This window comes from Protopterus annectens, chromosome 9.part0 (assembly GCF_019279795.1).
Source record: "Protopterus annectens isolate FY-2018-M chromosome 9.part0, PAN1.0, whole genome shotgun sequence".
Lineage (NCBI taxonomy): Eukaryota > Metazoa > Chordata > Ceratodontiformes > Protopteridae > Protopterus > Protopterus annectens.
The window spans coordinates 172,843,797-172,871,117 of record NC_056743.1 but is presented as its reverse complement, the minus strand read 5'-3'; the positions used below and the strand labels follow the sequence as shown (position 1 = coordinate 172,871,117).

Below are 27,321 nucleotides of genomic sequence, written 5' to 3'. Positions count from 1 at the left end.
GAATAATGCACTGTACAAGCATTCCTTGTAATGTCAAGGATTTATTAAATTCAGGTTTAGCATTCTTGTAGTAATCCCCAAGAATCCCAGGGGTGGATGGTGGGAGTTACTGATAGAAAGAAGTGAATTAATGTAACAATTAAAACTGAATGCCACAACCGATCCTGGGTTAAATGAGAATATTTCAATTCTGCCTGTTTTAAAGACAAGAGCTCAAACATTGTAATATTAGTTTTTTTATTCAAATTTGGTTTTAATTAAACTTAATTAATTGATTTACATATACAATTACTTAATTAACTGATCTATTTATACTCAGTTTTTGTGTGTGATAATTATTCTGAAGAACTCCCAGAACTTTAGGGATGAAAGTGTTCAATAAACTTGCTGCTTTTTGGTGTTTTGCACTTTCAGACCTTTTTTACAGCTGTTGGATTATCTTGCTTGTTGCCACTTTTAGCCTTGTTTTAAGTTTTATAAACCTACTGACATAGCAAAAAAAAAAAAAAAAAAAAGAAACCTAAGGCTGTTACTGATAAATGCTAGGAACCTAAACAAGGACTTCTACACCCTACAAACTCTCCTCACTTTGAAGAATATAAATATCTGTGTTATTACCTAGACTTTTATTATTCATTTATTTGTTTTTGTTTACTGGGAAGGTCTGACTGGGTAATATCCATTTTCAGCAAAGGCCTGGGGAGAAAAGCTCCATTTGCTTACATTGCATTATACTAAGTTCCAGTCAAACATGGAGTAGTTACATTTCTATTTACATTTATACACAAACAGTAGTTACATTTCTATTTACATTTATACACAAACAGTAGCTACATTTATACATACGCATTCTACGATTTTTAAGAGGTGGAAATTACTAAACAGAAAGCACACTTGCAATTTAATGGATTGTACAGGCAGCAGTTATGCATAAAAAATGTTTTGTCATTTTAGTAAGAGGTTGAGGATATTATGTTTAAGGAGGGTATTTGGATAGTATTGTATCTGCAGAAAATGCTTCATCAAGGCAAGCTTCAGTGTTTTCCACACATTCAGACCATCAGCTACACAGAGAAGGATTGAAAGTGGAGGAGTCTCAATCAATATCAGCAACAAGCATAACTCTTCATTGGTTAAACAGGATGATGCCCTGGAATTTATCCACGTACAAATCACCATGAACAAAGTCACATACCATGTACAAACAAGCTGTAGGTCACCCTGTATGTCCCTAGAATCCCATAGCTCATACCTAGACCTACTGGAGACACTCAGTGTTAAACCAGATACCTTATTTATGGGAGACTTTAACTACCCTCTATAGACTGGGAAAATGCATTGCCTCATAGTTGCAGGTACTGTGGTTCCTGGACTTTGTTAACACAAATACCCTTGAACAGATAGTGTGCACACTCATGAGAGGTTCAAACATACTGGACCTGGTGCTCACTAATAAGGGAGAGTGCTGCACCCCCACCATTGTCACATCCTCACTTACAAGGTCAGACCACAAAACTGTCTCCTTCAAAATAAAAATCAACTCAGTAACCCCAGCAAACCTGGTAACAAGAATTATTCCAAAGCAAACTACATCCTATTAAACAATGGTTTATCAAAATTCAGTACCCCTCTCAACCCCAAATTCACAGCAGCCTATATGGGATTATTCACAGAGACCCTGTAAAAAAATGTAAATGACTGTATAGAGTCTGCTGTACCTACTAGAAGTAAGCCCAAAACAAACTCTCAAAACAAACCACATTGGTGGAATCCTGACCTTAATAGGTTATATAACAAAAGGAAAAAGTCATGGCTAAAATCAGGAAGAGCAACTCCCATAATGATAGGAGCTTTCTAATTAAACTAAACAGGAAACTAAGAGGAGTAATTAAGTACAACAAGGCCATTTACAACATCATGATAGCCTCACAGGCTAAAAACAACAACAAGATCTTCTACAGCTATGTCCAAAACCTCAAAGGCGGTGTACATCAGTATGCCAATCTGGTGGTCAGTGCTGCCATCTTCACTGAGCAGAGTGACATAGCAAATTTGCTGGCTGACAAATTTAGCTCTAGCTCCATATCAGGCAATGTGTTTATACCCTGGATTCTCCTGGTAAGGAACCTGTGGGTGCTCCAACTATTGCAAATGTCTGCTGAGGTACATTCCAAAGGGTGCATTGCACTCAATGATATTTCTGATAAAGGCCAAAAAAAGTTGCAGTATGACTTCCATGCACCTAGATGTGATTCCCTTACTTATAAAATGGACGACATAGCCAACATGACCTAATTTCATCGTGATCATTCCCTTCTAGATCTAATTATCACAAAAAAGTCTAATCTCAAACGTTGTCATCTGTTTCCTTTCTTTTAGTGTCCAGTGCACAATAAGCTTCACAATACATTTTCCTGGAATAAAAGTTTCCTTCCATATTAATCTCAGTCAGGCCTAAGATAAATTCAAATATCAAAAAACTAAACTAAACCCTCTCCAGCACAGACTTCCTAGTAACCCTAACCCTGCCACAAATGCTCTCACCACTATAATCACATTCCTCCTGGCCAATTTCTTCCCAAAAATGTCTCAACTTTACAAAGCAGAAAGACACGATTGTTTAACTAATGAAATGAAGTCTCTTAAAACTTAGAGACGATATATTTCAGGCATGAAAAAAAACTTCTTTCCTAGCAATAGGTAACAATATATCCAACTCAGAAATATCACAAAACAAGGAATACAATAACATAAAACATGAAATATGAAAACATTTAAAAATTCTTAACTAAAGCAATGAAACAGCTTAGGAAAAAGTGAATTGATTCAGAAGGGATATCCAAAACAATCCACCAACGGCAACAGCTACATCATCTTCATCTGACTTCCTCTTGGAATTCTGCAACCTACCTTCCATCTCAAACACTCACACTCCCCCCCCCCCAGAATCACCCCTTTATCAAATTTACTTTAAACAAGTCAAAAGAAGAGACTTAGAACTTCTGCAACAGAATAAAAACTGACAGCTCACCAGGTGTAGATGTCCTATATCCCTGGCTCATATAACACTACACTTCCTCATAACCCCCGTGCAACACATCTTCAGTTTCTACCTAACACAAAATATCAAGACAAATATATAGAAAATAGCCATTCTCAGCCTTATCCCAAAGCAATATACCTCCACCAAAACTTCAGTCTCTGTCCTCCCAGTTTAGGCATTATCTATGTTCAAGTCACTCAGTACATCACTACCAAAAAATGGATCCATTTTAGTTGGTCAAAATTTTAAATTGTCGATATTCATATGGTTGAGACCATATGATCAACAATTTAAAATATCAGAAACCAACTACAAAAAAGAAACAGGTGTTTTAGCAACGGGGGCAAGCCCCTTCACGCTCCTCACACCCTCTGATAGTTATATATACTAACTCCAAGACTGCACTTCAGTGGGGTAAATGGCACATTTGTGAACCCCACTGTACCACAATCTCTGTGCAACTCTTTTTTGTTTTCATAGTTTGTTTTCAATAAATTGTCAATCATATGGTCTCGGTCATATGAATTTTGGCACTTTAAAATTTTGCCCAACTAAAATAGATCCAATAAAAAACTCCTCTTCCATAAGCAGTATAGGTTCTGGTCTGCTCAGAGCACACTCTCAGCCCTGGGATTCTGACTGATGAAATACTTCTAGCTATGGACAGGGGCAGCACACTGGCACCATCTTCATCAACCTTTCAAAAGCCTATGTCCTGATTGGCCACACCATCCTCCTCCATTACCTACCACAAACAGGCATACGTTATCATTCACTACTGTGGTTTCAAAACTACCTCACCAGCTGCTACCTCTCAGAATTCATATCTCAATTTACCAATCAATGAGCATTAAAAAAGAAGTATCACAAGTTTCCATATTTGTGCCACTACCATTATCCATCCTTATAAACCCCTTGACCTACCTCATCTCCCCTCCCATTCCATGTAGAGGACATGGTGCTATTATGTACAAACATCTCAATACTCATTCTCCAGGAAGACTTGCAAGCAGAACTCCTAGCCTGAATCCACTCGATCTCCAACAAAAGCCTCTTTCTCAACTCCAGCAAAAAAAAAAAACTATATTTGTCACCAAAACGAAAATGAAAAAAACCCACAAATCTCTTTACATATCTATAAGTACAAAAACAGCCTATAAAAAACATTACATCTTTCAAATACCTTGGCATTTAGCTTGACCCTTGCCTTAACATCGCTTTCCACCTCAACTATGCAAGGGAAAAGGTTAACTCTTTCCCATTTGGGGCGAATTATCTCCCTTTCTTACTAAAACCTCCAGAGCAGCCCTAGGCAAAGGCATTCTACTCTCTCAACTTGAATATAGTCTCCTGCTCATAGCCTCAGCATCAGAAACAAACTCTGCACTCATTCAAACAAAAGACATTAAAATCTGCTGATTTATTACCCAGTACCCTAAAACTGAATGCCACTGTAAAGCACTGAAAAACTTCTTCCTGGGATACAAACTATTTAAATTCCTAGTCTATTAGATCATCTTTCCATTAGCAGCTAAACTAGACAACTTTCTTCTTACAGACACAGAAGCCAGGCCCACTCTGACCCCACACTGCAACCCTCCAAAACTAAACTCCATTATACAGATCACAGCTTCTCTGTGCAAGATCCCAGACTCTAGGAAAACATTCCCTCATTAATGAAAGACAACTTATCTTACCCTAAATGTACAACTCAAATAAAGGTCCATCTCCTCTCATTGACCATGCAGCCATACCAACTAACCTGAGCTATACCACCCCTCCTTTTTCCTACTAGTAAAGCTCTTACTGTCCTCCATAGATTAAAGCTCCTAACCGTTTTATGACTGTGCATGTTATTATTTTTTTAATTCAAGTCCTGCTATGTATTCCAAGTGACATTTTTTTTATCATTTACCACTGTCCCTTATATACCAGTTCTGTTGCACTAATCTGTACTTTTCACTCATATTATCTTTTGGCTAATGTAACTTCTCCTTCCAACTGTTCGTAAACTCTACTGAATTCACTTCACTCCAATCTACTATTTTGTCATTGTCATAATTTTTGTTACCTAATAATGGTATTTCACAGATGTGTATTTTCATTGCACGCTTGTTTCTCTCAATAATTGTAATTCTGACTTTTTAGATTACCAAGCTTAGCCTGAAATCAGTCTTTTTTTATCAGTACAATATACATTTTAAATATGAATGAACGGATAAATAAATAAATAATTTTGATAGAGACAAAATTGAATGGGCTTACTTTCTGAAGTAAATGACTATGCACATTAGATCCAGGAATTAGAAAGCCCAAAGACATGATTAAATCACTATAGCTGGTTACATCAACAAACTCCAATATATTTCCTTTAACTGAGTGACAGCTCACACAAAATTATGGATGTGAACTCTCTGAGTTGCAGTATGGATTTTAGCTACTGTCCACTTGAGTCCCATGAAAAGGCTATTCAGCCAAGACACAGGGACAGTATAGCTGACCTGTTTAAGAAATGAGTGACGGAAATGTATAAGAACATAGTACAAGATAATATCTAGCAAAAAGAAAAATGGCCAGAAGCTACTGCAGTGGTCAGCATTAGGATCAGTCCATTTTCATGTCTGCAACAACAATACTGTAAAACAGGGAAAAGAAAGTAATGTTTTTATCTGACTGCAGCACAATCTTCAGTACAGATATTCATCCATAAATGTGTGGAATATGACAAACACAGAGGTAAGAAAACTTCAGAAGAAATTAGTGGCATGGAAACTCATGTTTTACAGTAAATAATTAAAAAGTCCTGGACTTTGACCGTTGAAAACAGTCATACAGTATAAAGCAGCTAAAATGGCATTGGTGACTACATCACCAATGGCACTGGATAACATGTGATGATGACCACAGAGTGTAATAAGGTAACATGGACAAACGCTTGTATGAGGTCTGAGTTCATTGTTTCCTGTTTTACCTTCATAAAACATCCTACAGAATAAGCTGTCTTATTTAAGTCTCAGCTCCCACTCAGATGGAACTAAGGGAACCAGTGCCCCTTTGTTTAACTCTTGACTTTGGCATGTTTCCATTCCCTGCTTAATGAACCAAGCATAATCTGAGTTTAAGAGTTAGTTATGCATGTCGTACTACTAAAGCACATGACAGTATTGACCTTCAACTGAAACAAAAATATATGACCACTAAATTATATAACACATTAACAGAATGATCAGAATAAAGCAATTAGCATGCCAGATCCAGAGTCAAAAACATCCACTGTATTTACAATGAAAACATAACAACAATAAGAAATGTACTGTATATTGGTTATGTTTGCATCCATGACTAAATTAAATACAGAAATTAAGCTGTTCTTCAACTTTTTTCTTCTGTTACAGATGTAGATTTTAGCCAAAATGTTATATTAATCTGTATATATTTGTCTAGATTTAGGACTGAAATAAATCAAAGAAAGAAAAAAAAACATTTATCTCTCTGGTGAGTATGATAAAATTTTATCCTTACATTTTTAGCAGTAGTGATTCATAAAGATGTCACAAACCACAGCACAATGGTGGCTCCTGAAAGATATAATTTACTAATAATCCACAAGTGGCCGTGGGTAACATATCATTTATCCACAGTCAGTGTTTTTTTATCACGAGGGCAAACTCCGAGTGATTAAACAAAGCCAGCTGAGGGTTAATCCTGTGATTTTCACATCCAGAAGTGGGTTATTGCAATTATGTAGTGACATTATTTAAGAAAAAAATGTGTTACCTTTTCTATATAATGTCATTGTATAAACAGACTTTAGTGTTCTTGCTCTGGCTTGTGGTAGTCTGGGGCATCCAAGATATGTACACCTCATGCACAGTATATTGCTGTGTCTGCCATTTTAAGGTATTGAATGTGCATGCTCAGTGTAGTGTACCACGTCAACTGTCTAGGATTTTGCAGAGTATCTAGATGTTCCTCACATTGTTAGCCTGTTGCTCATTAAAGCTATGTTTTTTTGGCAAATCACTTTATTTTTATAAAAGGTTGGGAGATATGCTGCTGAGCTCTCCTGGCATGTATGCGAAGGCTACAAATGAAGGCAGTGGTATATAATCTGCAAACACAAAAGAGGTACTGGATAAATGCATGGAACAGGGTTCATAGGTTCATGGGTTTATAGGTTGGTACTAGGATATCGGTCCTAGGGCCTATGCAAGCCTAGCCATAACAATTCCCTGGATATTTCTTCCCACAATATTTACTTCTCTGGACCCCTGTCTAGCAGGGCAACTGACATGATCCCCGGGTGAATTTCCTATCTCCCATCCAATCATCAAGGTTCCTTTTGAAGAGGGCCAATGAGGTGCTCTGCTTGACATGTATGGGCAGTCTATTCCAGAGTATGGGGAGTCTCTGGGTCAAGAACCTATCCCTCCAGCATGTTTTGTTCATTGTGATGACAAGGTTTAGATCCCTGGAGCGTGTGGCTCTGAGGGATTGGGATTTCTTTAAGTGGAGCATGTCCAACAGCTCAGGGTTTGACATGGCCTTGTCTGTTAAGCAGAGATCACCTCTGAGTAGACGATATGCCACAGAGTATAGCTGGAGTTTTTTTAGATGGTCAGCATATGGCATCTGCTTTAGGCCTGTGATTCTTTTAGTGAGGTATTTCTGTGGCCTTTCCAGCTGTTGCAGATGTCTTGTGAGGTACATACCAAACGGGGCATTATACCCTATAATGGGTCTAATGAGGGATGAGTACAGTGGGACAATGACCTCCTTTTTTCTGGATGAAAAGCCCTTAGTGATGAGGTGTGCTGCATAGAAGGATTTCCTGACTGTTGTGGCGATGTGGTTATCGAAAGTGGGACCACTGTCCACCTGCGTCCATAAGTCTCTCATCACACTTTCTATGTTTAGTGTCCTGCCACCTATGTGGTAATTCATGGGTACATGTTTTTTTTCCAAAGGGGATAACTATACATTTCTTGGCATTAAGCTTGAGCCCATGGCTCTGGCACCAGGCATCTGTTTCTGTAAGGCCCTTTTGTAGAATATCCACATCATCTGGGGATTCAATAATGGCTCCCAGTTTGCAGTCATCTGCGAACTTTGTTATCCAGAGTCCCTTAGTGTCGGCCTGTGCTTCAGAGAAGTAGATGCCAAACAAGCGTGGTCCCAGGACTGAAGCCTGAGGTACTCCACTTGTCACTTGTCAGGAGATGGATTTGGAGTCAGCTACTTTTACAGTCTGGGTTCTGTCAGTAAGCCAGTTGGCAACCCATCAAGTGATGTAGGGATTTATGCCCGCTTAGTAAGTTTATCTATGATTCCAGAGTGGGGGATGGTGTCGAAGGTCTTGGCGAGGTCCAGATAGGCTGTGTGGACTGCCTTACCCTCGTCCACAGCTCTGGAGACTGATTCAAAGAAGTCAATCAGATTCAGGAGACAAGATCGGCCCTTCACAACCCAAACTGGGTGAGGTCCAGTGTTTGAAGGTTGCCAATGTCTTTGTTTATAAGTTCCATGATAATGCGTTCCATGTCCTTGCAGATCAGGCTTGTCAGACTGATGGGACGGTAGTTCCCAGGATCCAAGGCGGATCCTCCCTTGTGGAGTGGGATAACTGTACCTGTGCGCCACTCAGTGGGCATGAAGCCTGAGGTGAGGCTATGATTAAACATGACACTTAGGTGAGGTGCCAGTTCATTTTGTAGTTCATGTAGTACACAGCCTGGGATGTCATCTGGTCCCATGGATGCTGTATTCTTAGCTTTGGAGAGTGCAGTTTCTACCTGTGTGGCCGTGATTATCGGAATTTGGCAATCTTTTGGTATTGAGATGGGCCCTTTAGGGGGTGAGAGGGGGGTGAAGTTGGCACTAAATCCATCTGCCAGGATATTGGCAATATCCTTGGGATCAGTATATTTAATGCCATTCTGTTGTAGCTCAGAGCAGATCTGAGCATTGCCATTTAGATTCTTTACATAACTATAGAATGCCTTGTGGCTGTTTTTGGAATCTTTGGCAATTTTATTTTCGTAACTAGCTTTTGAGGATTTTATGAGGGATCGCAGCTTCTTACTGAGGCTGGTGAGGGAGTTTTTTTCATCCTGGGATTTTTCTCTTTTCTGCAACAGTTTCTTCCTTCTGTTGTATAGTTTGTTTATAACAGGGGACCACCAGATTGGCTTCCTTTTTTTGGAGAAGAGCATCTTGGTTCTATTTGGGATGGCACGATTCATGCATGAGTGGATGCGCTCGTACAGTGCCTTAGTGTAGGATTCTGCAGTCAAACTTCCAGATTCCGTCTGCGTGGGTGTTGTGAAGTTTGTCACTTCTGACTTCAGTAGCATGAAGTTGGCTTTGGAGAAGTTTTTTAAGGAGGTTTCCTTACTGGGAGGTGGGGGTGGGATGTGGATGTCAAAGGTGATTTGCTTATGGTCAGACCTGACCAATGAGGGGGTGACCACTGGTGTGGAGCATCTATCTCCCATGTTGGTAATGACCAGGTCTAGGATATTGGAGCCCCTGGTGGGACAATGGATTAGTTGATCCAGGGTGTTGGAATTTATGAATTCCAAGAACTGTTGGGAAAAGGAGTTGGTACCCGAGTAGTTTTCCAAATCAATGGCAGGGTAGTTGAAATCACCCAGTATTAGGGTGTTTGGTTGTATCTTAATATTTTCCAGTATGTTTAGAAAGGTGTAGTGAGAATCTTGGGGCATGGTGGGGGATCTGTAGCAAGCTACAGTTTGGATTGCAGTCTTACCTAGTGTTAGTTGCACCTGGAGAATTTCAGATGCATTGTGTTGGGCAACTAGCCTGGAGGTGTGAATATCCTTGGTGAATATGGACACTCCTCCACCTTTAGTGTTTCAGTCTTGGTTTTGTGGCCGAAAAGTGTGGTAAGAATTGTAGCCTGGTATTTCAGGGGTGCTTTCTGGAGCCTTGAACCAGGTCTCAGTTACTGCACAGATATCGATGTTCTCCATTTTTAGGAGTGCCTCGAGAGAGTGTATTTTGAGGTTTAGACTTCTAGCATTGAGTAGCATTACCTTCAGATTTTGCATGCTTGTATCTGTTACAGTGGTGGTTTTATCCTTTGAACCTTGCCTAAAAAAGGCACTATAGGGGTGACAAGAGCTTTAGCCAGTAACCTGAATCCCAGGGGTGACAGGTGCAGACCATCTCTGGCAAAACATTGTGGTTTGTTGATCATGTCTTCCCAGGCAGACAAACACTGGATCCCCTGTGAATGACACCAGAAGCTTAGCCAATTGTTGAAGTCAATCATTTTGTCCTTATACTGTAGTATCATTCTGTGCGAATACAGGATGCTACTCAGGGCTAGGGTCATACCTGCCTGGGTCACATGATCCAACAGCTCTTCCATGTCTCTCTTCATGTAGTCCAGGGAGGTGCGTCTCAAGTCATTCACTCCAGCATGGACAATGACAGAGTCGTATTTGTACTTGTTGTGGAGTGACTTGAGTGCATGTGTTATGTGGCGGACCCCAGCACCCAACAGGCAGCTGACTGTAATTTTCTCCTTGTTCAGCCTGGTGAGTGGGACATCAGTGTGCCTGACTATAGAGTCACCTATGACTAAAGTGTTGGGTACATTGTCTTGTCTTAGGGGCTGCTGTTGGGTGGCACACTGGTGTTGTGAGCTATGTGTCACTTTGGTTGTGACTGGTGTTTGTTTGCGTTTCGGCTTCAGAGGTCCTTGTTGCTTGGGCAGGTTAATGTTAAGGGCCTCCGCATATGTGGGTTTAGTGTTGCTATGTGTGGGTGTTGATGGTGTGGGTTTTGAAGGGCTATGAGTTGCTTGAGGTGTAATGCAGGTGTTAACCTTCTCCTCTTGAATGTCTAGCACAATCTTGGCCGGAGAGAGCTTTGCTTCCAGTTTGGCTATGTAAGTGCATCTCTCGCAGGTTGTAGTGTTGGGTGGTAGGAGGAGAGAATTGCCTGTGTACATGAGGCAGTTGTCGCATTGCCCCAGTATGCCCAGATTCATCATGTGGACAGGAGAAATCACCCTTGGACATGCCTGTTTAGGTGCTTTTTTGTAAAGTTTAAGAGCTGTTTTCCCTTACCTTTGCAAGGTACTTTGCAATTATAGGCTGTTTAGTGCCTATGATTAATTTCTCCTTATTGACAAGGAGAGCTGAGTGCTTGAATCAGTTTCAGGCTTCCAAGTGCTTTCCAGCAGGTTCTAGAGCAAGTGCTAGTCACAGGGGTTCAGATTTTAGTGCTACTACTTTGAAACCAGCTAGTTCTAAAGGAAAATTTAAAGAGCAGACTTTCTGGCACCTGGAATAGTTTAACTGTAGCCTCGCAGTGCTGCATGATGTGAAAAATTCGCAAACACACACATTTTTAAGCCAGAAAGTTGAAAGGGATAGAAATCAGCCCAAAAAGGCTAATAAAATTACAATTTCAGAGCTGGAAACCACTCCTCTAGCATTAGATAGGCAGTACAATGCTCACCAGTCCCACTGGTAAGCAGTAGGACTTCCCTCTACCACAGCAAGGTCTGGATAGCTCTGAGCACAGAAAATAAAGTCCTGAGACAAGCAAAGCCTGGGATATGGACTGGCTAGAAAAGGTGTTAAACGTGCAAACCAGACAGTATTTTTTTTTTGTTGAAACAGGCTAAACAATGCAATAATACAGTAAATAAACACAGAAAGGGCTAACTCACTTGAGTGTGTAGTCCTAAACAGTAAATGCAATTAAAACTCTACAAAATTAGCAATTTAAAACTTTTTAAATGAAGCAAGGCAAGTGCACAACTGAAAAATGGTTTAAGAGGCAGTAACACAGCAGAATAAGTAGCTAGTCTACATATACAGAGAAGTCTATATATATACAGAAAAGCAGCTAAAACATACAAACACTTCAGATGCAGTACAACCTAGAGCACTTGAGTTGTAGCAATATTAAGGCAATTACAGTTATAATAAATGCTCTAAAATATACTCTATATTTCCAAAATGTTTGAGAAGCACAGTCAGAACACATGGAGATTCAGGCAAACATTTTTTTTTTGAAAGGGAAAAAGGAGAAACAGAAGGCCTTATCAAATGTTCTCTCTGTATTAGGTAGAATGAGCTAATGACACTAGACTGGGAGGAGTTTCTTAGATCAGATTTACAGTAGGGGCGGGCAACTGCAAAGCCACCAAGTATCAATACTAAAGCTATTAGCCTACAGACAGTAAGCACTACAGAAAGCCACAAAATGAAAGTTTTTAAACAGATAAAGGAGCAATGAGACTCTACAAAATGCTTTTTTAACTGCAAACAAATCAGTTACCCATGCAGATTAGTTAATAGCAATAAAATACACTCAAAAACAATGCAGCAGGCAATAAAAAGTGCTATATATAAATTGCTAGAAACAATAATCAGTAAAAATAATAAAAAACAGGATACTTATATATCTCAGCTAAGAGTTGTAGTCAACACCTCTCCTCCACTCTGCTCAGTGTGTAGAGACAGAAACCCTCTCAAGGTTAGGGCTTAAATACCAGAAGATACAACCTTAGACAACTTTTTTTTTTTTTACAAAAACACAAAAGAACCAGCCCCCACTAGCCAGCAGCCAATTAACACAATCTAGTCAAGGTAAAGAAAGGCTTCAGCTAATTCAAGATGGCCTGTTCATGTGCTTTGAACAATCACTGTATAAACAAAAAGCCCAGAGCCAGCAATTCTGAACTAGGACAATAATAAAGCTATTAGCCTACAGACAGTAAGCACTACAGAAAGCCACAAAATGAAAGTTTTTAAACAGATAAAGGAGCAATGAGACTCTACAGAATGCTTTTTAACTGCAAACAAATCAATTACTCATGCAGATTAGTTAATAGCAATAAAAATACACTCAAAAACTATGCAGCAAGCAATAAAAGGTGTTATATATAAATTGCTAGAAACAATAATCAGTATAAATAATCGAAAAAAAAACAGGATACTTATATATCTCAGCTAAGAGTTGTAGTCAACACCTCTCCTCCACTCTGCTCAGGGTGAGTGATATATCTCTGTTAATTTATTTACTTATTTGTTTATTGATTAGCTATTTTAGGTAAATACAGAGACTTATGGCTTCATTTCCAGCAATGACTTTGTCACAAATGCAAGTTAAGTAAAGCAGAACACATTACAAGTATTAAAAAAATATAATTTTAACACTAGATGCTGACAGATTGTATGTGGACATAAACTGAATGGCAGAAGATGTTAATAGCAGAGTGTAGGTTGCCTGGTGTGAGCAGTAGCAGCTGTGTACTGAGTAAGGAAGGTAGTTATAGTGGAGCTATGAACAAGGAAGTATCATTGCTTATAATGCTGCATTATGAGTGCAATAACATAAGCAGGTTGCTCTCTGTTGTTGAGAAATGATAAAATGTTGTTCACTAATGATTTCATAAGTTAGGGAGATCCAAGACTTGGGATTTGTAGCAGAAGTGGCTTTGGAAATGAAGGCTACATGGTGTTGTTTCAGGACGGTGGCTGACTATGAGGAATGACCAGTTGTAAACAATCCTATGGTTTTTGGATGGGTACTAAAGTATAATTTGTCATGGCAGCAGATCTTGTAGTTAATGAGTACTGGGCTTGAACATTGATAGGAAGAATGCTGGCTTTGGTGAGAGAGACTCAGTGGGCTTAATCTCGGGGTGAGGTGCACGAACAATGACAAGCCATCTTTAGGTAACTATGAGTTTTAAAGATTTTCACACAAAAAGTATACAGGAAGCATGATTTTGCCTCTTTTCAGTTCCTCGTGGAGAGGGACTACCTATGAAAAGGCATTGGAAATACTTAAGTTTTAACCAAACAAACCAGCCCTATAAACTTAAGTTCTATATTCACACCCTCTTCCTCATACTCTGGGAAAATATTGGATCTTTCCTTCATGTTTCAAGCTCTCAAGTACCTTGCAAAGATTTACTTTTGTACAAACTTCTAATAAATGAGAGAGATAGCTCAAACCTTAACCCATTATAATGTTCAGGAAAGTATCCCTAATTTATCCATGCTGTAAATTTAAATAATACTCATATGAAAAGCAAATTCTGTTCATATTTAAAGAGTATGGGACACCAGAGGGCAGTTTACAGGAATAATTTTTCCAAAACCAGTCATGCATGAGCTGTAGCTTTACAAAGACTCAGCCCCTGTATATGTTCTGGTAGTCTGGACCTGTAAAACTACTTTGGACCAGCAGTTTTTGTTTGCTGACTACATGGTTTCATGTAAAATACTATGAACCTTAAACATTTATATCAGTACAGCACACCACCTGTGAGATCACTGGGGATATAGGTTCATGTTGTGGATACTACGGTTCAGCACCATTATCTACTCATAGAGTGCTTCTATCACGAAGGGGTGAAGCTCAGTGATAAATTGCATGTATGAGGTTGTGCGCTCAATCCCCAGCATCTCTGTAGCTTCTAAATCAAAATATCATCAAATGCTGAACTTAAAGAGACCTACTGAGCTTGCTAGGCAAATATTGCCTTTGTTCCAAGGATTTAGCTTCAGAACTGTTAAGCAGGCCAAACCTAGACTCCCTCAAATGTATGTCTGTTGATACTGAATACTGAAGACAAACAATCAGTTTGGTTCTAAAACACTAATTTTGCATCTTTACAGAGGAACCAGATTGAGACTGGCACTGGGGCAGATGGCAGACAGAGTGGTAGGTATTTAAATATTTTGGTCTGCAAATAGGCATCACTTGTGCTCAGTCTGGGCAAACACAAGTTTTACTTTCTTCTTTTTTATGATGTTACATGGTTGCTGAATAGAGTTTACTGTTTTTGTGTTCCCTTGTCCTCCTGAAGCACTGAAGCACTTTGCAAAAAAAAAAAAAAAAAATGGAGACAAAGAATTTTAAAGATGTGGTAGAGTGAGCAATGGTAGGGCATCGTGTAAGATACTAAGCAAAACTGGATTATTTTGGTAATTGGTTTTGTAGATTATATAACATTTTCATTTGGCCTTGAAATGTAGATTATTTTGTTGATATGAGTTTTCAAAGATAAGACTGGATTTATTCAGATTCCTAGATATATGAAATGGTGAGTTCTCTCATTGGGGATATCAGTAAAATTGTCTGTCATGAGGTTTTTTGTTTGTTTGTTTTCTTTTTTTTTTGTGGTTACCTATTAGTATTGACATAGTCTTAGATTAAGAAGGGAGGTGATGATTAGTGATCAGCAGTATGGTTTCATGCCAGGAAAGAGCACTACAGATGCAATATTTGCTCTGAGAGTGTTGTTGGAGAAATACAGAGAAGGTCAGAAGGAGTTGCATTGTGTCTTTGTGGACTTAGAGAAAGCATATGACAGGGTGCCTAGAGAGGAGTTGTGGTATTGTATGAGGAAGTCGGGAGTGGCAGAGAAGTATGTAAGAGTGGTACAGGATATGTACGAGGGTAGTGTGACATTGGTGAGGACTGCGTTGGGAGTGACAGATACATTTAAGGTGGAGGTGGGATTACATCAAGGATCAGCTCCGAGCCCTTTCTTATTTGCAGCGGTGATGGACAGGTTGACAGATGAGATCAGACAGGAGGCCTTGTGGACTATGATGTTTGCAGATGACATTGTGATATATAGTGAGAGTAGTGACCAGGTTGAGAAAACCCTGGAGAGGTGGAGATATGCTTTAGAGAGGAGAGGAATGAAGGTCAGTAGGGCTAAAACAGAATATACGTGTGTAAATGAGAGGGAGGGTACAGGAATGATGAGGATGCAGGGAGTAGAGTTGGTAAAGGTGGATGAGTTTAAGTACTTGGGATCAACAGTTCTGAGTAATGGTGAGTGTGGAAGAGAGGTGAAGAGGAGAGTACAGGCAGGGTGGAATGGGTGGAGAAGAGTGTCAGGAGTGATTTGTGACAGATGGATACCAGTAAGAGTGAAAGAGAAGGTCTACAAGAGGGTAGTGAGACCAGCTATGTTATATAGGTTGGAGACGGTGGCAGTGACGAAAAGGCAGGAGTCAGAGCCGGATGTGGCAGAGTTAAAGATGTTAAGATTTGCACTGGGTGTGACTTGGATGGACAGGATTAGGAATCAGTGTATTAGAAGGTCAGCTCAGGTTGGACAGTTTGGAGACAAAGCAAGAGAGGCAAGATTGCGTTGGGTTGGACATGTGCTGAGGAGGAATGCTGGGTATATTGGGAAAAGGATGCTAAGGATGGAGCTGCCAGGTAAGAGGAAAAGAGGAAGGCCTAAGGTAAGGTTTATGGATGTAGTGAGAGAGGACATGCAGGTGGTTGGTGTGAAAGAGCATGCTGCAGAGGACAGGAAGAAATGGAAACAGATGATCCGCTGTGGTGACCCCTAACGGGAACAGCTGAAAGATGATGATGATGATGATGATGATTGACATAGTCTTAGAACAGTTTAGTACTAGTTATAGAAATGTTAGGCAATCATGCAAAAGTAATCATTTTTTTGGAGGTTATGACATCCCCACATTGGGCCAGTAATCAAAGAGACAATATATGTGATGTCCTTATGCTGGGCCAGTAATCAAGGAGCCTGAATCCTCACCACTGACACTGGAGAGGGACGTGCACTTGGAATAAAAATGGTTACACTCAGTATTTCCAGATGCAGACCTCTCTGCAACAAGTACAATTTTTCTTAAGAGCACACAGGGAACACACTCAGCCCAGGGTCTGGATGTCTCTATATCTGTCTCCCTCCAGGTCCACAATAAGTCTCCCCACAAGTACAGCTGTAGGTTTAGGTCCTCAGCCGAGTGTCCAAGCCAAGCCCTCTAGCACCCTCTCTGTGAACCCAGTGCTTTCTGTCCCTGCTCCAAATAGCTGACACACACACACACACACACACACACACACACACACACACACACACACACACACACACTCACACCTGGGAATTTACCCACTCTACCAGCTTTGCCCAGACTATAAGGTAGATTTACTGCCACCAGTCAATTACAATAAGGCTCTTACAAATGGTATCCAATTATACTGAGTGAAGTTAATATTAATACAAATTATAGTAGTTGACCAAGACAGCTAGGCCTTCAGGAGTGGCTCACACAGTATCACCAAATAAAAATAAGTACTCTTAAAGATTAGATATTTTCTACAAGGACCAGCCACAATAAAAGTTTTAAATATATTTAATAATAAATAATAGAAGAACATGAAAATATTGAATGTATATTGACAGTAAACCACAGAGTTCACTTCACAGAAAATATTGAAATTAACACTGATGGACAGACGCACACAAATAAAGAAAAGCACTCTCTAAACTAAGCTTCACTATATTCCTGATTAAATCTAAGGGAAATTACTGTTCCCTAATAACTTACTTGGACAAGGCAAGATAAAATATGTGAGAAGTCTTTCTAGTCAGGTTTCCCAAAACAGAATACTAAATACTCTGAGATTTTTTTTGTAATATATAAAATATAATTTCCAAGAGGGCTGGCAGAATGACTTCATCTGGTCACCTGACTCTATGTTCTCACAGCATTCCCCTTTGAAGCTGAGACAGAAATTTAGCATAGACAATGCACATCTAAATGTATATGGCAGTGCCTGGGTCTTCCCCTCTTTATGGAGCTAATGAACAAAGTTTTTTTTCCCAGACCTAGCATCGCCAGTCCTATTCAGCACTGTGGGATGCCATTTTAATGGTTTAACGGTTTATTTATATTTCCATTATTTTTCTTAAAGCAGGCTACCTGTTAACTGCTGCTGCCCAGTATCCTCTATTAAAACATATACATTTAATTCAGCTATAATAATACATGTACATTTCTCTTCTTTTCAGCAGGGTGCACTGTTGATACAGTTCAACACAAGCAAACCTCACAAATACATTTTCAGCACAAGCATCTGTACAAATTAGTTTGATATACTAATGACATAACAGTTCTAATCCATTTGTAACACAAGCATCTTGTATAAGTCAGGTTGATATTCAAAGGACATATTATTCTTTAGAAAACTCCAGCTGGCTATGCTGGCACTTGCCCATATCATCACATGTGTCTCCCCTCGAAGACTCAAGCTAGTTTTTCAAGTGACCTTTGAGAAATGTGGCTTGCGAGAAATAAATTTATCTGGGAATATGTTACCCCATTCCCTGTCTTGAGAGCCCATCTACGTTGGCATTGCTGACCCCACTTTGGTATTGTACTGTCATATTATATGCCTGCAATCCTAAGTTCCACCTTAATAACTTGGCATTTTGATGGCAGGCTCTATGTAGTCATGTTAAGGGATTGTGGTCTGTAACTACAGTGAATTTCCTTCCATACAGATAAGGCTGACGTTTCTGCAGTGTCTATACTATTCTTATAAATTCCTTTTCTACAGTTGCATAACATTCCTCCCTGGGTTTGGAGTCTATGGCTGAGATATACCACTGGGTGCTCTTCTCCCTCTGAGGAAACCTGGCTATGTACAGCTCCCACCTCATGGTTTGAAGCATCCACCATCCTGCATAATAAATTCTTTGCTTTAATCTGGACTGGCTAACATGGGGGGTACTCCCAAAGCTCCTTTATGCTTCTGGAATGCATGCTCACATGCTGGGGTCCACACTACCTTTTCTGGCCTGTTTTTCCTTGTCAGGTCTGGGAAAGGGGCAGCTATGGTACTATAACTGGGGACATGCTTTCTATAGCACCTCACTGTCCCTAAGAATGCCCTCACCTGCTTTTTGGCAACAGGGGCAGGCCATGCCTGAATGGCTTCCACTTTGGCAGGTTCTGGCCTGATCTTACCACTCTCCACTCTATGTCCCAGGTAGGAGACCTCTGCCATACCCACTTAACACTTACTGGGCTTAATAGTCGACCCTGCCCTCTGCAGTCTACCTAGCACCTCCCTGACATGCTGAAGGTGCTCTTGCCATGAATGGCTGTAGATGGCAATATCATCCATGTAAGTAAGAGCATAATCTCTTGCTCCTTCTACGATACAATATACGAGCCTCTGGAAAGTCGCTGGGGCATTTTTCATCCCAAGGGCATCTTCGTACACTCATACAAGCCGAAAGGAGTCACAAAAGCTGACCTCTTTCTAGCACAGGGAGTCAAGGGCACCTGCCAGTAGCCCTTTGTAAGATCAATAGTGGTCAGATGCTTAGCCTCACCCAGTTGCTTTAGGGCTTCATCTGTCCTAGGCATGGGGTAAGCATCTGAATCTGTGTGACTATTTAGTTTCTTGTAGTCCACACAGAACCTGGTGCTGCCATCCTTGTTTGGTACCAGCACCACTAGGGAGGCCCAGGGACTGCTGCATGCCTGGATTATCTCTTGTACCTTCTCCCTCAGAATCTGTCTGACTTGCTCAGGCATCCTGTAAGGGGCCTGCTTTATAGGTATTTGGGACTCTGTATCCACATGGTGCTACACAAGGGGCTGCACCCTGGTTTCCCAGTGAACATGTCCCCAAACTCCTGCAACACTGCTCATATTTCTCGAACCTGCATGGGGGATAGCCACTGGAAGATTGCTACCCTTTCCACTGATGTGTCAGTCCAAGCCTCACTGAGAAGGTCAGTCACCACATCCCCCTCAGACTCCTCCTGCCATCCACTGCAAATACTCAGCATAAGGGCCTCTCTATCATGGTAAGGCTTCAGCATGTTAATATGGTATGATTGGTGCCCTTATTTCCTGCTTAGCAGTTCTACCATGTAGTTAACATCACTGACCTTCCTTACCACCTTGAAGGATCCCTCCCAAGCTGCCTGAATCTGATTGTGTCTGACAGGAATGAGCAGCATCACCTGCTGTCCCTCAGCATACTCTCTGGCTCAGGCATTCCTGTCATACCAGACCTTTTTCTGATGTTGGACTCCTGTCAAGTTCTCTTGGGCTAAGCCCATGAGCTCCCTAAGCCTTGTTCTGAGGTTCAGGACAAATGGTACAACAGACTCCTCATGGAATTCACATTCACCCTTCCACTCATTATGAATCAGATCTAAAGGTCCCCTCACCCTATGTCCATACACCAACTCAAAGGGTGAAAAACCTGTGGAGTCTTTGTGTATCTCTCTGTAAGCAAATAACAGATGGGTCAAATATTTGTCCCATTCTCTTTTAAGCTGGTCTGCAAATGCCCATAGCATGGCTTTTAGCACAGATTTTAACCTCTCCATGACACCAGTAGTCTGGGAGGTGGTAGGGAGTGGTCTTTAGATGTCTCACCCCACAGGGCTCCCACAGACAAGCCAGCAAGTCTGACATGAAATTGGCACATCTGTCAGTCAGTATTTATCTTGGGAAACCTACCCTGCTAAAAATCTCTAGCAAAGCATTTCCCACCTTCTCTGACTTCTACTACCACTAGGATATACTTCTTCCCGGTGGAATTTGGGGTAATCAGAGGCCCCACAATATCCATACGTACCCTCTAAAATGATTCCTCAATCACAGGGAAAGACATCAAAGTGACTTTGACCTTGTCTCTTGCCTTGCCTACTTTTTGACACTGCCAACAGGCCCTGCAGTACCCTGTTACATCCCTGGCAATCCCAGGCCAATAAAAGTTCTACATTATACTTCTCTTGGTACACTTTATTCCCATAACTGCAAAAGGAATGTCATGTGCTATGGCTAGAAGTGCCAGACAGTAGGCCCTGGGCACTACCAACTGCTGTATTACCTCACCTTCTAGCCCTCCCTCAGGGTGCCACTCTCTGTACAGTAACCCTTTGTTCCAGTATACAAAATCCCCTTTTCCTTGAAAATCAGGTCCTCACTAGCTACCTCCCTCAAGCCTTATAATGTAGGGTCTCACAGCTGAACCTGTCTCAACTCTCTCTTTGTAACTCTTCCCAACTCCCCTTCCACAGGAAGTCTGGTATCCTCTGAAAGCAGTAAGCAACTGTGACTCACCTTCATTTTCTCTGCTACAAGGTAGCTTCCTCCCTGAAGTAGCCACATCATGAGTTCTGCCTTCAGGTGTGCAGTCTGTCTGTGTCTCCCACAGGCTATCAGACTGACATGCCTGTCTCCAAGCCTGACTGCATATCACCATATGCATACAAGGTACTGCATTACCAAAATTGTTCCCTATCAAGACATCTACAAGGATATCCTCACACACACCTACTTGCTTGCTTGCTGCCTTTTCCACCCTCCCAGTCCAAGTGAACCCTAGCCAAAGGCATTTGGAATTGGATCCCTTTTAAATCTCTGACTGGAGTGGGTTGCTCAAACAAGCACTGCTCCTCTTTAAATACTGCAGGATTTACAATGGTTATATCAGAGGCAGTGTCTCTCTTAGCAGTGATCTGTTTTCCATCCAACAAGATCAGATTAAAACTATGATGGTAGTTTGGTAACCCTGTTGTCTCCAAACAACTTACCACCGGTATTCTGTTATTTCCACTTAGTGGCTCCCCCACCTTTTGTTCTCCACCTTGCCTCCATGGACATCTATATGCTACATGGCCCCACTGGCTATATTTAAAACATTTAACCCTTGATCCTAGCCATGTACCTGAACTAGTGGTTTCTCCTGTTACTTATGGACTCTGTTGGGGTGGTTTAGTCTGCCCACCATAGGGTCCTCTAGATCCATGTGCAGCACTGAGTATCCCTTTCCTGTGCAGTGATACTCTGCTTGCTAGGTACAGATCCTCTTTTTTCCCCAGTTCATCTGCAGAGTTGCATTCCCTGTCTACCAACCAGATTCTCATGGCCTCAGACAAAGTGCTAAGGGCTTGTTCCCTCACCAAAAGGTCAGCCAGCCTTTGAAAAGTGGTGACCCAACACCCACTCACTCACCCATGAAAATAAGTGCCTAGTTCAGCAATATAATCACATACACTTTCATCTACCTTGCTTCTATGCTCATGAAACTTTTTTTTCTGTAAGCCTCAGATGTTAACTTAAAACATTGTAGTAAACATTGCTTAACTTTATCATAATCTAAACAATCAGTATCAGACATTTAGAAATAGCAGTTACAGCTTTATCATGGAGTAAAGGGGTCAGGAACCAGACCCTGAGCCCTTGGTCAACATTATACTGTTTACATACTCTTTCAAACTTATGAATAAAACTATCAAAATTATCACCCTCAGTAAATTGTGGAAGACCTTTACTGACATTCATTACTTCTGGGGTTTGGTTATTCCCTTCCCCGTTACCTCCATGACCCTGGTGAAGAGTCAGCATCTCCTTCTCATGTTGATGCTGCTTCTCCTTTTCTTCAGCTTCCACATGTCTCAGTCTCTATTTTTCTTCGGCCTCCAAATGCTGCATTCACTCTGCTGATTCTAATTCCAACTGTTTGGCCTCCAGTTCATACCTCTTTAACACCCGACAAGTTTTTAAGTACTCTGAGGAAAGGTTGAACTGTCCTGCTTCTGAGATCTGCAAGTCCCATTAACAGACTGGTTATCCTCCTGGTTGCTTGTCTGTGCTGCAGTTGTGATTAAGGCTGCAGTCATTTCCCCTTTAGTCAGGTTGGCATGCACCAGTCCTTTGGCTTAACACATCTCAGCCAACCGGTTCCTTGTCAGCATGCCATAATCCTTTGCAAACATCCTTGTTTGCTCTCCCTGAATAACTGTGCTAACAAAAAGTAAATAAATAAAACTATTGTGATATGAAACTCTGAATGTCTACTTTGTGGCTGCTACCCCTTATTTAGTGAGAACTGCTTACAGGCTACAGGACTTTAATTAATTTCCACTCCACTGCTCAACAATATGTGAGCATGTGATGATCCCACCACTCTGCAGACCAATATGTGATGTCCCCATGATGGGTCAGTAATCAAGGAACCTTAATCCTCACCACTGACACTGAATAGGGATGTGCACTTGGAATACAAATGGATACACTCAGTATTTCTAGACCTGTCTGTATCAAGTACAATTTCCCTTAAAAGCACACAGGGAACACACTCAGCCTGGATTCTCAATGTCTCTATATCTGTCTCCAGGTCCCCAATAAGACTCTCCACTGGTAGAGCTGTAGGGTTAGGTCCTCAGCTGAGAGTCTAAGACAAGTCCTCCACCACCCTGTCTGTGAACCCAGTCCTTCATGTCCCTGCCCCAAGTAGCTGACACACGTACTCTTTAAGTTTTAATTTTCACACACACAGATATACACACACACACACACACACACACACACACACACACACACACACACACACACACACACACACACACCACACACACTGCACACACACACACACACACACACACACACACACACACACACACACACACACACACACACACACACACACACACACACACACACACACACACACACACACACTCACAAACACACACATGGGAAAGGCTGGCACAGATTACCCACTCTACCAGCTTTGACCAGACTATATGGTAGATTCGCTGTCACCAGTCAGTTACTATAAGGCTCTTACAAAGGGTATCCAGTTATGTTGAGTGAAGTTAATATTAACACAAATAATAGTAGTTTACCAAGTCAGCTAGGCCTTCTGGAGTGGTCCACACAGTGTCACCAAAGAAATATTAAGTACTCTTAAAGGTTAGAACCAGTCACAATAAAAGTTTTAAATATATTTAATAATAAATAATAAAATAACATAAAAATATTGAATATACATTTACAGTAAACCACAGAGCTCTAATCACAGAAAATATTGAAATTAACATTGATGGACAGACTCATACAAATAAAGAAAAACACTCTCGAAGCTAAGCTTCACTATATTCCTGACTGAATCTAAAATAATTTACTGTTCCCTAATAACTTACTTGGACAAGGCAAGATGAAATATGTGAGCAGTCTTTGTAGTCAGGTTTCTCAAAACAGAATACTCAGTACTCTGATATTTCTCTTCATAATATCTAAGATATAATTTCCAAGAGGGCTGGTAGAATGACCTTATCTGGTCACCTAACTCTAGGTTCTCACATTATTCCCCTTTGAAGCTGAGGCAGGAATTTAGCATAGATGGCTACAATACACATCTAAATGTTTATGGCAGTGCCTGGGGCTTCCCCTCATTTTACTGACCTAATGAACAAAGGCTTTTTCCCAGACCTAGCATCTCCTGTCCTATTCAGCACTGTGGTGTGATGTTTTAATGAATTAAAAGCTCATTTATATTTCCCTTATTTTTCTTAAAGCAAGCTAACTGGTTAACCTTTTCTGCCCCAGTATCCTCTATTAAAACATCTACATTTAATTCAGCTACAATAATATATGTACATTTCTCTTCATTTCAGCAGGGTGCACTGTTGATACATTTCAACCCAAGAAAATCTCACAAATACATCTTCAGACAAGCATCTGTACAAATCAGTTTGATATACAAATAACATACAGTTCTAATGCAATTGTAACACTAGCACCTCGTATAAATCAGTCTGATATTCAAAGGACATATCATACTTTACAAAACACCTACTGGCAATGCTGGTACTTGCCCATATCATCACAGAGGTTTTTCGGAGTTGTAGCAAAACAATGTTATATGACCAAAAACTAGGTCACTGACATATGGAAAACAGTTGATATGTAATGCATGTAGCATGGTGATTACACTCCATTATCATGAAAATGATAATCCAATTAAGACGCTATAGCATGACATGTGATCTTTACAATTGTTAAGCACCCTTGTTTCAGTTGCAAAGATCAGAGATCAAGCTAGCTAGTTAAATCTGCCAAAACTTGCCAGCAAATGATAGCAGCAAAATTAAAAACAGGTTTATTTCTGAATGCTGTCTGTGCCAATAATATGTTCCTGACTTCCTTTAACATAAGGCAACATATTATTCTGTTTTTCTGACAATTCTTGCTAAGGCATGTTATTCTTTCTTTTTGAAAGTACACACTAAGTGCTTTATAGCTTTGAAAGCCAAAAAAACATTTTTTTTTCCTTTTATAACTAGTATTACATGGAACAGATAAACTTCCATGCACTACAAATAATTATGACTGGGTCTCCAATCATAATCCTTTATTACGTGTTCTCTACATGAATGCCAAGATTCACCTTGGCATCCTTGTCTCAAAAGGTAATAAGCTGGTTATGATTAGAGACCCAGTCTTAATTATCTATATTATTAATGAAAGGACAGAAGAGTGTTGGGCCAAGTTTACAGTTTGGTGAAACACTAGCAGGTAAAAGCATTGGTATATTGAGGTGAAGATGTTACAGATAACATGCATAGTTGGCCTAGAAAGATAATGTTGAAGCCAGTGAGGGGTAGAATCATAGTCTAAAATTAGTTAGGGTTTGGAGTAGATTGGTATGTGATACTGATGTCATCTTTCCTCCTTCATTTATTTTAACAGAAATTCCCGGATATCCTAGCCTTGCTTCATGACTTGTGCTGGCTGTATGCAGTGAGATGAGACATTGTATTCCCATCTGAATTTATCATGAGGACACAAAGGTGTCAGACACCTGCAGGTGGGTACATTTATCTCCAACATGGCAAAACTACATTGCTTCGTTTTAGTTACTTAGGGTCCTCACCTATAGCAGGTCAGCCATATAACTCCACTTGCAACCATGGAGCTCACCTTGCCCACCACACCATATGCTATAGCATTCAAAGTGTCCTAATGTGACATCATCAATGTTTCTTCATTGTTTCAGACTCTTCCTGGACAAGAGTAAGACAATGTTGTGAAACCCAATACTGTCTTTGTGTGGACAAATAAACCATGGCATTCGAAAGGATCTGCAATGTTTGCAGTTAATAAGCACCTATTTATCACCAGCAGCACATTGAATGAATCACAATGAAGCCACTCACCACATTGGTACTGTAGATTAGCATGACATTTCTGGTGCATTTTCAGGTGTGCTTTCCAGATGTCAGTCTCTGTAAGAAAACATATGAAATATGTCCAGTGAAGGGTCAGATACAGTAAAATGCAGGAACTTTAACACATATCTTCAGTGACCAATCAGCAGATGGGTCAGTTAGTCCCTGTTTAGGGGAGCACATTGTACTAATGTTGGACCAAAATAAGTAAAACATGGTAATGAGGCAATGTATTTAACAAGAGAAGCTGTGTGTCTAATAAAGACATGAAATGGCACATGGGAATATGACTAGCCACAGATGCACAGAGTCTGCAACAGGGAATGTAAAGTACTGAATGCTTTGTTGCACAGCTATGCACAGACATCACTAAAGTGAGCCTACCCTGATTATGCAGAGAGTATGTAGGTGCAGAATTTACATATCCGTAAGCTAACCACTTAGGGAATGAGGGATAGACTAATGATAGACAATGGATTACAGTCTAATGTGTCATCCACACTGTCTAATGACCCTGACAGCATGCATGCATGCATTACAATGCAGAGATACTCATTTAATGAAAGAAGGTCCTGAAACTGACAATTCATCCCATTAGTTACAATAAAATGTCCTTAACATCAATAGTGCTACCCAAAAGACTCTTGAACTTCACTGATGGGTGTATCTACTACAAAGCAATATACACAGTAGGAACTGCAAACACATACATATGGGATGCAACATGAGAGACCCAGCTGATACATCAACATTTTAGCTAGTAACAGACCACAATTAGGTCATAGCATACCCTATCATAGGGACTATAATATATGTTGTACACCAGTTACAAAAGACACCAATAAATACAATCAATATCTCTCATCTTTTCTTGGGCGCCATTAATGTCTCTTAGTGAGGTACATATTTTTCTCCAACCCTTTGCAAATGTTGTGATGGAGTTATAGAACAGTACACGGTGCACTAGTGTACTAATGTCAGGCATTATTTTTATAAAAAATAATTACATCACAATGTATTCTGCAATATTGTCACACAAAAGCACTTTAAACTCAAATAGTACCCAGACATACATTGATGAAAACTGGTATACTTATAACAAACATGACTTATCTAACATTATAACACCTGGGGAGAGTGCAAAATATCCACGGTAGCCAATTTCAATCATGCATTAGGCCTTCCAATAGGGATGTTTTTCCCCTATATACATACTTCTCCACTGTCCAGATTTTCACAGAATGTCCAGATTTTTGCCTCATATTTTTTGGTCTGTTCTTCATAAAACTTGTGGTTTTCTGAATTTTTTTGGGCAAATCACTGAGGAGTGAATTCACTAAATAATGACAGGCATTTGAGTTTCAGAGTTCATATCCTTCAGGAGTTACATGGCAACACAAAAGCTTTTATTCTAGCAACTTTCTAAGTTTATAAGAGCAATATTTAAAATGTGTCTCTATTTTGGGAC

The 27,321-nt window shown here is 40.3% G+C and overlaps 1 long non-coding RNA gene across 2 annotated transcripts in view; it reads right to left on the bottom strand.

Annotated features, from left to right (window-relative positions):
- The window catches only part of LOC122810863, a 109,015-nt gene that overhangs the window by 34,952 nt on the left and 46,742 nt on the right, over nucleotides 1–27,321 (bottom strand). For both annotated transcript variants that reach the window (XR_006366129.1, XR_006366128.1), the window contains exon 2: nucleotides 25,842–25,910. This is a non-coding gene — a long non-coding RNA (uncharacterized LOC122810863). The remainder of the gene's footprint in view (nucleotides 1–25,841; nucleotides 25,911–27,321) is intronic.